This window comes from Triticum aestivum, chromosome 2D (assembly GCF_018294505.1).
Source record: "Triticum aestivum cultivar Chinese Spring chromosome 2D, IWGSC CS RefSeq v2.1, whole genome shotgun sequence".
Lineage (NCBI taxonomy): Eukaryota > Viridiplantae > Streptophyta > Magnoliopsida > Poales > Poaceae > Triticum > Triticum aestivum.
Genome location: NC_057799.1, coordinates 317,302,505 through 317,313,902, shown reverse-complemented (window position 1 = coordinate 317,313,902; position 11,398 = coordinate 317,302,505).

The window sequence follows — 11,398 nt, the reverse complement described above, 5'->3', positions numbered from 1 at the left end:
TCAAAGACGTTTTGAACGTCATGGACCATATGAGATGTTCCAGGAGTTGAAGTTAATATTTCAAGCAAATACCCGAGTTGAGAGATATGAAGTCTCCAACAAGTTCTATAGCTAAAAGATGGAGGAGAATCGCTCAACTAGTGAGCTTGTGCTCAGATTGTCTGGGTACTACAATTGCTTGAATCAAGTGGGAGTTAATCTTCCAGACAAAATAGTGATTGACAGAATTCTCTAGTCACCATCACCAAGTTAGTAGAACTTCGTGATGAACTATAGTATGTAAGGGATGACGAAAGTAATTCCCGAGCTCTTCGCGATGCTGAAATCGACGAAGGTAGAAATCAAGAAAGAGCATCAAGTGTTGATGGTTAACAAGACCACTGGTTTCAAGAAACGGGCAAAGGGATAGAAGGGGAACTTCAAAAAGAACGGCAAGCAAGTTGCTACTCAAGTGAAGAAGCCCAAGTCTGTACCTAAGCTTGAGACTAAGTGCTTCTACTGCAAAGGGACTGGTCACTGGAAGCGGAAGTGCGCCAAGTATTTGGTGGATAAGAAGGATGGCAAAGTGAACAAAGGTATATTGGATATACATGTTATTGATGTGTACTTACTAGTGTTTATAGCAACCCCTCGGTATTTGATACTGGTTTAGTTGCTAAGAGTAGTAACTCGAAACGGGAGTTGCAGAATAAACAGAGACTAGTAAAAAGGCGATGTGACGATATGCGTTGGAAGTAGTTCCAAGATTGATATGATCATCATCGCACACTCCCTGTACTTTCGGGATTAGTGTTGAAACTAAATAAGTGTTATTTGGTGTTTGCGTTGAGCATGAATATGATTTGATCATGTTTATTGCAATACGGTTATTCATTTAAGTTAGAGAACAATTGTTGTTCTGTTTACATGAATAAAAAAACCTTCTATGGTCATACACACCAACGAAAATGGTTTGTTGGATCTCGATCGTAGTGATACACATATTCATAATACTGAAGCCAAAAGATGCAAAGTTAATAATGATAGTGCAACTTATTTGTGGCACTGCCGTTTAGGTCATATTGGTGTAAAGCACATGAAGAAACTCCATACTGATGGGATTTTGGAATCACTTGATTATGAATCACTTGATGCTTGCGAACCGTGCCTCATGGGCAAGATGACTAAAACGCCGTTCTCCGGAACTATGGAGAGAGCAACAGATTTGTTGGAAATCATACATACAGATGTATGTGGTCCGATGAATATTGAGGCTCGTAGCAGGTATCATTATTTTCTGACCTTCACAGATGATTTGAGCAGATATGGGTATATCTACTTAATGAAACATAAAGTCTGAAACATTTGAAAAGTTCATATAATTTCAGAGTGAAGTAGAAAATCATCGTAACAAGAAAATAAAGTTTCTACGATCTGATCGTGGAGGAGAATATTTTAGTTACGAGTTTTGGTCTTCATTTGAAACAATGCGGAATAGTTTCGCAACTCACGCCACCTGGAACACCACAGCGTAATGGTGTGTCCGAACGTCATAAACGTGCTTTATTAGATATGGTGCGATATATGATGTCTCTTACCGATCTACCACTATCGTTTTGGGGTTATGCATTAGAGACAGCTGCATTCACGTTAAATAGGGTACCATCTAAATCCGTTGAGACGACATCTTATGAACTGTGGTTTGGCAAGAAACCAAAGTTGTCGTTTCTTAAAGTTTGGGGTTGCGATGCTTATGTGAAAAAGTTTCATCCTGATAAGCTCAAACCCAAATCGGAAAAATGTGTCTTCATAGGATACCCAAAGGAGACAGTTGGGTACACCTTCTACCACAGATCCGAAGGCAAGACATTCGTTGCTAAGAATGGATCCTTTCTAGAGAAGGAGTTTCTCTCGAAAGAAGTGAGTGGGAGGAATGTAGAACTTGATGAGGTAATTGTACCTGCTCCCTTATTGGAAAGTAGTTCATCACAGAAACCAGTTTCTGTGACGCCTATACCAATTAGTGAGGAAGTTAATGATGATGATCATGAAACTTCAGATCAAGTTATTACTGAACCTCGTAGGTCAACCAGAGTAAGATCCGCACCAGAGTGGTACGGTAATCCTGTTCTGGAGGTTATGTTACTAGACCATGACAAACCTACGAACTATGAAGAAGTGATGGTGAGCCCAGATTCCGCAAAATGGCTTGAGGCCTTGAAATCTGAGATGAGATCCATGTTTGAGAACAAAGTATGGACTTTGATTGACTTGCCCAATGATCGGCAAGCCATTGAGATTAAATGGATCTTCAAGAGGAAGACGGACGCTGATAGTAGTGTTACTATCTACAAAGCTAGACTTGTCGGAAAAAGGTTTTTGACAAAGTTCAAGGTGTTGACTATGATGAGATTTTCTCACTCGCAGCAATGCTTAAGTCTATCTGAATCATGTTAGCAATTGCCGCATTTTATGAAATCTGGCAAATGGATAAACAAAACTGCATTCCTTAATGGATTTATTAAAGAAGAGTTGTATACGATGCAACCAGAAGATTTTGTCAATCCTAAAGGTGCTAACAAAATATGCAAGCTCCAGCGATCCATCTATGGACTGGTGCAAGCATCTCGGAGTAGGAATATACGCTTTGATAAGTTGATCAAAGGATATAGTTTTATACAGACTTGCGGTGAAGCCTGTATTTACAAGAAAGTGAGTGGGAGCACTACAACATTTCTGATAAGTATATGTGAATGACATATTGTTGATCGGAAATAATGTAGAATTATTCTGCAAAGCATAAAGGAGTGTTTGAAAGGAGTTTTTCAAAGAAAGACCTCGGTGAAGCTGCTTACATATTGAGCATCAAGATCTATAGAGATAGATGAAGACGCTTGATAAGTTTTTCAATGAGTACATACCTTAACAAGATTTTGAAGTAGTTCAAAATAGAACAGTCAAAGAAAGAGTTCTTGCCTGTGTTACAAGGTGTGAAATTGAGTAAAGACTCAAAGCCCGACCACGGCAAAAGATAGAAAGAGAATGAAAGTCATTCCCTATGCCTTGGCCATAGGTTCTATAAAGTATGCCATGCTGTGTACCAGATCTATTGTATACCCTACACTGATTTTGGCAAGGGAGTACAATAGTGATCTAGGAGTAGATCACTGGACAGCGGTCAAAATTATCCTTAGTGGAATAAGGATATGTTTCTCGATTATGGAAGTGACAAAAGGTTCGTCGTAAAGGGTTACGTCGATGCAAGTTTTGACACTAAATCTAGATGACTCTAAGTCTCGGTCTAGATACATATTGAAAGTGGGAGCAATTAGCTAGAGTAGCTCCGTGCAGAGCATTGTAGACATAGAAATTTGCAAAATACTTACGGATCTGAATGTGACAGACCCGTTGACTAAAATTATCTCACAATCAAAACATGATCACACCTTAGTACTCTTTGGGTGTTAATCACATAGCGATGTGAACTAGATTATTGACTCTAGTAAACCCTTTGAGTGTTGGTCACATAGAGATGTGAACTATGGGTGTTAATCACATGGTGATGTGAATTATTGATGTTAAATCACATGGCGATGTGAACTAGATTATTGACTCTAGTGCAAGTGGGAGACTGAAGGAAATATGCCCTAGAGGCAATAATAAAGTATTATATATTTCCTTATATCATGATAAATGTTTATTATTCATGCTAGAATTGTATTAACTCGAAACATAATACATGTGTGAATACATAGACAAACAGAGTGTCACTAGTATGCCTCTACTTGACTAGCTCGTTAATCAAAGATGGTTATGTTTCCTAGCCATAGACATGAGTTGTCATTTGATTAACGGGATCACCTCATTAGGAGAATGACGTGATTGACTTGACCCATTCCGTTAGCTTAGCACTCGATCGTTTAGTATGTTGCTATTGCTTTCTTCATGATTTATACATGTTCCTATGACTATGAGATTATGCAACTCCCGTTTACCGGAGGAACACTTTGTGTGCTACCAAACATCACAATGTAAATGGGTGATTATAAAGGTGCTCTACAGGTGTCTCCAAAGGTACTTGTTGGGTTGGCGTATTTCGAGATTAGGATTTGTCACTCCGATTGTCGAAGAGTTATCTTTGGGCCCACTCGGTAATGCACATCACTATAAGCCTTGCAAGCATTGTGACTAATGAGTTAGTTGCGGGATGATGTATTACGGAATGAGTAAAGAGACTTGCCGGTAACGAGATTGAACTAGGTATCGAGATACCGACGATCAAATCTCGGGCAAGTAACATACCGATGACAAAGGGAACAACGTATGTTGTTATGCGGTTTGACCGATAAAGATCTTCGTAGAATATGTGGGAGCCAATATGAGCATCCAGGTTCCGCTATTGATTATTGACCGGAGAGGTGTCTCGGTCATGTCTACATAGTTCTCGAACCCGTAGGGTCCGCACGCTTAACGTTACGATGACAGTTTTATTATGAGTTTATGTATGTTGATGTACCGAAGGAGTTCGGAGTCCCAGATGAGATCGGGGACATGACGAGGAGTCTTGAAATGGCCGAGACGTAAAGATCGATATATTGGACGATTATATTCGGACTTCGGAAAGGTTCCGAGTGATTCGGGTATTTTTCGGAGTACCGGAGAGTTACGGGAATTCGTATTGGGCCTTAATGGGCCATACGGGAAAGGAGAGAAGGGCCCCAAAGGGTGGCCGCACCCCTCCCTATGGGCTAGTCCGAATTGGACTAGGGAAGGGGGGCGCCCCCTTCCTTCTTTCTCCTTCCCCCTTCCCTTCTCCTACTCCCACAAGGAAAGGAGGAGTCCTACTCCCGGTGGGAGTAGGACTCCCCCCTTGGGCGCGCCACCTCCCCTTGGCCGGCCCTCTCCTCCTTGCTCCTTTATATACGGGGGCAGGAGGGCACCTCTTGACACACAATTGATATACGATATTTTAGCCGTGTGCGGCGCCCCCCTCCACCATATTACACCTCGATAATATCGTTGCGGAGCTTAGGCGAAGCCCTGCGTCGGTAGAACATCATCATCGTCACCACGCCGTCGTGCTCACGAAACTCTCCCTCAACACTCGGCTGGATCGGAGTTCGAGGGACGTCATCGAGCTGAACGTGTGCTGAAATCGGAGGTGCCGTGCGTTCGGTACTTGATCGGCTGGATCGTGAAGACGTACGACTACATCAACCGCGTTGTGATAACGCTTCCGCTTTCGGTCTACGAGGGTATGTGGACAACACTCTCCCCTCTCATTGCTATGCATCGCCATGATCTTGCGTGTGCGTAGGATTTTTTTTGAAATTACTACGTTCCCCAACACGGCCGCCCCGCTCGGCCAATCCAGCCACCGGAGGCGCAGGGAATCAGGACCGACCCGCTGCCCCAACCCGCGACGGCCCGGTTTCCCGCCTCCACCGCTTGCCACCCCAGGCGCATGAAGGACGCATGGCGAACGTGCAGAACCGAGGGGACGGGTGAAGCGACATCCCCCCACCCCATGATCGTGGAGAGTGGACGCCTTGAAGACCGCGACCCGGCCCCATTCAGTAAATGAGCCGCGCCTCCACGCCTCCTTCTTTTTACGGGGAAGGCGCGAGCCGCCTCTTTACTGCGATGTGACGCATGCGTGCGGAAACCGCCCCACGCATGCCGTCCACGTCACGCACACCCCTCCACGCCGCACCGCGCGCGCAGGTCGTGGGGAGCAAAGCGCGCGAAGAGTTTTTACCGCGGTAAAAACCGCCCCGCCTGCCCGCTCACCGTTTTGGGCCTGGCCCAACAACGTGTCGCGCTTATGTGTGGCCCAGGCGCAGGGGCTCCTGTCGGTGTACAAAAAGAGGGGTGCGTTTTTGTACCCCTATACCTGTGCACGGGCAGTCGGAGCCGCGCCCGCGGTCACACCAGGCAGAACAGGGGAGGTGAGCCAAGGTAAGACCGAAGCCCAAGATGATCAGAGCAACGCCAAGGCCAATACCACAAAGAGTAGAGGGACGAAGCAGGTTCCCCCGGCAAGACCCTTGCCGGGGCAGCCTCAGCAGCCCCGGCAAGATCCTTGCCGGGGCAGCTCGCCCCACACCAACAGAGTGAGCCACCCTTGAGCCCACGGTCCCCAACGCCATCATCCACGTGGGGCCAGGGCTCGGGAAGGCGCCTCTGTGGTGGCATGCAGATCTTTGTGAAGACATATTCAAGATCAGATGAGGATTAGAAGACGACGATCCTTGGCAAGATCCTTGCCGAGGAAGGCCACCAGACCCCCGGCAAGGCCCTTGCCGGGGACAACATCGCGCCACGGCAAGGCCCTTGCCGGGCCACTCGGCAAGACCCTTGCCGGGCCACCCGGCAAGGCCCTCACCAAGAATGCCAGCAGGGCCACCGCCAGGCCCACGTCAACCAAGCTTCCACCACCGTTCACATGCAGCTGCCAGCCCAACCAGCTGGGCGGGCACCTGCGTGGCAACATGCAACTCCCAGGCCAACTCATCGAGCGCCTGCGTGGCGGCATGCAGATCTTCGTGAAGGCTCCACCAGTGCGCCAACTCAGCTGCCTGCCTGCCTACATGGCACCGCACGCATCCCTGGCCGAGGCGCGTGTCAAAGCGAGGAGGAGCGGCGATGGACGGGACGGGCCTCGCCCCGTCCCCGATAAAGCAAGGGGACACCTAAGCTACGCATTAAATGCGTCTTGTCCTGTAATACGAGCGATAAGCTCAAGGCACTGTACGCCTTTCCACCTCCTGTGTGCCACTGTGGCAGCCCCTTCTGACTATAAAAGGAGGCCCATGGCATACTGAAGAAGGATTCGGCTCTTTCAAACCACGCACTCACCACAGCTAGTTCGAGAGCTCAAGAACTCTCTGAAATACACCCACCAAAGCAGGACTAGGGTTTTACGCATCCTCGCGGCCCGAACCTGGGTAAACGATCCTTGTGCTGTCTACTAGCCCTGCTCTTCTCGCAACCCCGCGCCCCGGCAACCGTAGTAGGGATTCTTTTGATCCCATAGGTATCATTCCACACCGACAATACCCTCCGATAGTACTCATAGATTCATCAAAATAAGCAAACAACACATAGAAAACAGAATCTGTCAAAAACAGAACAGTCTGTAGTAATCTGTATCAAATGTATACTTCTGGCACTCCAAAAATTCTGAAATAAATTTATGGACGTGAGGAATTTATCTATTAATCATCTGCAAAAAGAATCAACTAAATAGCACTCTCCAGTAAAAAGTTGTAGCTAATCTCGTGAGCGCTAAAGTTTCTGTTTTTTACAGCAAGATCAAAAAGACTTCACCCAAGCCTTCCCAAAGGTTCTACTTGGCACAAACACTAATTAAAACATAAAACCACATCTAAACAGAAGATAGATGGATTATTTATTACTAAACAGAACCAAAAAGCAAGAAACTAAAATAAAATTGGGTTGCCTCCCAACAAGCGCTAACGTTTAACGCCCCTAGCTAGGCATGATGATTTCAATGATGCTCACAAAAAAAGATATTACATAAAGGGAGCATCATGAAGAATATGACTAACACATTTAAGTCTAACCCAATTCCTATGCATAGGGATTTTGTGAGCAAACAATTTATGGGAACAATAATCAACTAGCATAGGAAGGCAAAACAAGCATAACTTCAAAATTTTCAACACATAGAGCGGAAACTTAATATTATTGCAATTCCTACAAGCATATGTTCCTCCCTCATAATAATTTTCAGTAGCATCATGAATGAATTCAACAATATAACCATCACATGAAGCATTCTTTTCATGATCCACAAGCATAGAAATTTTATTACTCTCCACATAAGAAAAATTCTTCTCATTCGGAATAGTGGGAGTATCATAAGAAACTCGAATACTATAAATTGTTTCCACATTAAAAGACTAATGTTCAGAAAAAGGGTAATCATGACAAGTTTTATAAATATAATCATCACTACTTTTTATAGCATAAGTGTCATCACAATAATCATCATAAGTAGCAACTTTGTTCTCAACATAATCAATTGAGATCTCTTCCAAGATAGTGGAATCATTACTAAATAAAGTCATGACCTCTCCAAATCCACTTTCATAATTATCACAATAAGATTCAACATCCTCCAAAATAGTGGGATCATTACTTCCTAAAGTTGACACTCTTCCAAACCCACTTTCATCAATATAATCATCATAAGTAGGAGGCATGCTATCATCATAATAAATTTGCTCATCAATACTTGGGAGGCTAGAAATATCATCTTCATTAAACATAGCATCCCCAAGCTTGGGACAAACATTAATTGCAGCAAATATATTCTCAAACATGTCATTCTCATCAAACATATCATCCCCAAGCTTGGGCCTTTTCATATCATAAGCATAATCACTCTCATCATTAATAGTATGGATAGCACCAATAGTATAGCAATTATCATCATCACAATGAGTAGTAGGAGCAACATCATTTGAGAGGGATACCTTTCTACCTTTGCTTCTTCGTCTTTTCTTTTTCTTATTCACATCATGTGTGGGTTTAACCCTCTTCTTTGAGCTCCTTATTAATGAGATTGGTTGAATAGAAAGCTCCTCCTCGTTACCTGATTCATCATAAGAAATAATAGGAGGATATTGGGAAGTCTCTTCCCTTTCATTAGTATTCTCTTCCTCTTCTATTTTCTTTCTCTTCTTTATGTAATTGGCAACATAAGGATTTTCAATGCAATTCACCGCACAATACATAAAAATTTCTTCTAGATCAATATCGAGGAATTTCTCAAGGTTATATTCTGGAATATGCTTAGTTATACGTTTCACTTCTTCATAACCCAAAAGCAAACTAAGTTCATTATGATGTGCAAGGGAAATCAAGTCATCACAATTTTTGGACACGATTCGATCATGAAACAATTTGCATTGGAGATTTAAATGACCATGTTCATTGCAAAGTTCATAAGTGTGGCAAAGATATTTTAAATTTTCAGCACAAACATCTAGCCTTTCTTGCAACCATTTGGTTTCTAAATACTTATGCCTCTTGCAAAATCTATCTTCCCTATTTGGTGTGTACTTGCAAACTCTATGCACTCCACAAAAATTGACATGCTTATAAGAGACATTTTCATCATGACCAGTGCAATCATCATTAGTACGATGGATATTCAAAGAGTTCATACTAACAACATTGCAATCATGCTCATCATTCAAAGATTTAGTGCCAAAAAATTTATAGACTTCTTCTTCTAGCACTTGAGCACAATTTTCCTTTCCATCATTCTCACGAAAGATATTAAAAAGATGAAGCGTATGAGGCAAACTCAATTCCATTTTTTGTGATTTTCTTTTATAAACTAAACTAGTGATAAAACAAGAAACTAAAAGATTCGATTGCATGATCTAAAGATATACCTTCAAGCACTCACCTCCCCGGCAACGGCGCCAGAAAAGAGCTTGATGTCTACTACGCAACCTTCTCCTTGTAGACGTTGTTGGGCCTCCAAGTGCAGAGGTTTGTAGGACAGTAGCAAATTTCCCTCAAGTGGATGACCTAAGGTTTATCAATCCATAGGAGGCGTAGGATGAAGATGGTCTCTCTCAAACAACCCTGCAACCAAATAACAAAGAGTCTCTTGTGTCCCCAACACACCCAATACAATGGTAAATTGTATAGGTGCACTAGTTCGGCGAAGAGATGGTGATACAAGTGCAATATGGATGATAGATATGAGTATTTGTAATCTGAAAATATAAAAACAGCAAGGTAACAAGTGGTAAAAGTGAGCGAAAACGGTATTGCAATGCTAGGAAACAAGGCTAGGATTCATACTTTCACTAGTGCAAGTTCTCTCAACAATAATAACATAATTGGATCATATAACTATCCCTCAACATGTAACAAAGAGTCGCTCCAAAGTCACTAATAGCGGAGAACAAACGAAGAGATTATGGTAGGGTACGAAACCACCTCAAAGTTATCCTTTCTGATCGATCTATTCAAGAGTCCGTAGTAAAATAACACGAAGCTATTCTTTCCGTTCAATCTATCATAGAGTTCGTACTAGAATAACACCTTAAGACACAAATCAACCAAAACCCTAATGTCACCTAGATACTCCAATGTCACCTCAAGTATCCGTGGGTATGATTATACGATATGCATCACACAATCTCAGATTCATCTATTCAACCAACACAAAGTACTTCAAAGAGTGCCCCAAAGTTTCTACCGGAGAGTCAAGAAGAAAACGTGTGCCAACCCCTATGCATAAGTTCACGAGATCACGGAACCTGCAAGTTGATCACCAAAACATACATTAAGTAGATCACATGATATCCCATTGTCACCACAGATAAGCACATGCAAGACATACATCAAGTGTTCTCAAATCCTTAAAGACTCAATCCGATAAGATAACTTCAAAGGGAAAACTCAATCCATTACAAGAGAGTAGAGGGGGAGAAACATCATAAGATCCAACTATAATAGCAAAGCTCGCGATACATCAAGATCATATCACCTTAAGAACACGAGAGAAAGAGATCAAAGACATAGCTACTGGTACATACCCTCAGCCCCGAGGGTGAACTACTCCCTCCTCGTCATGGAGAGCGCCGGGATGATGAAGATGGCCACTGGTGATGGATCCCCCCCTCCGGCAAGGTGCCGGAACAGGGTCCCGATTGGTTTTTGGTGGCTACAGAGGCTTGCGGCGGCGGAACTCCCGATCTATTCTGCTCCCCGATGTTTTTAGGGTATATGGATATATATAGGTGAAAGGAGTCGGTCAGGGGAGCCACGAGGGGCCCACGAGGGTGGGGGCGCGCCCAGGGGGGCAGGCGCGCCTCCCTGCCTCGTGGCCACCTCGAAGCTTCCCTGACGTCTACTCCAAGTCTCCTAGATTGCTATCGTTCCAAAAATAACTCTCCTGAAGGTTTCATTCCGTTTGGACTCCGTTTGATATTCCTTTTCTTCGAAACACTGAAATAGGCAAGAAAACAACAATTTGGGCTGGGCCTCCGGTTAATAGGTTAGTCCCAAAAATAATATATAAGTGTTTAATAAAGCCCATAAACATCCAAAACAGAATATATAATAGCATGAATACTTCATACATTATAGATACGTTGGAGACGTATCAAGCACATGCTCACTGCGTGAGCTATTCTCCTCCATCTTGTAGGCAAAGTACTTGTCAGAGGTCTCATACCTCTCGACACGGGCATGAGTCTGAAATACCAATTTCAGCTCTTGGAACATCTCATATGCTCCGTGGCGTTCAAAATGTTTTTGAAGTCCCGGTTCTAAGCCGTTAAGCATGGCGCACTAAACTATCAAGTAGTCATCATACCAAGCTTGTCAAACGTCATAACGTCTGCTTCTGCTCCTCCAATAGATCTGT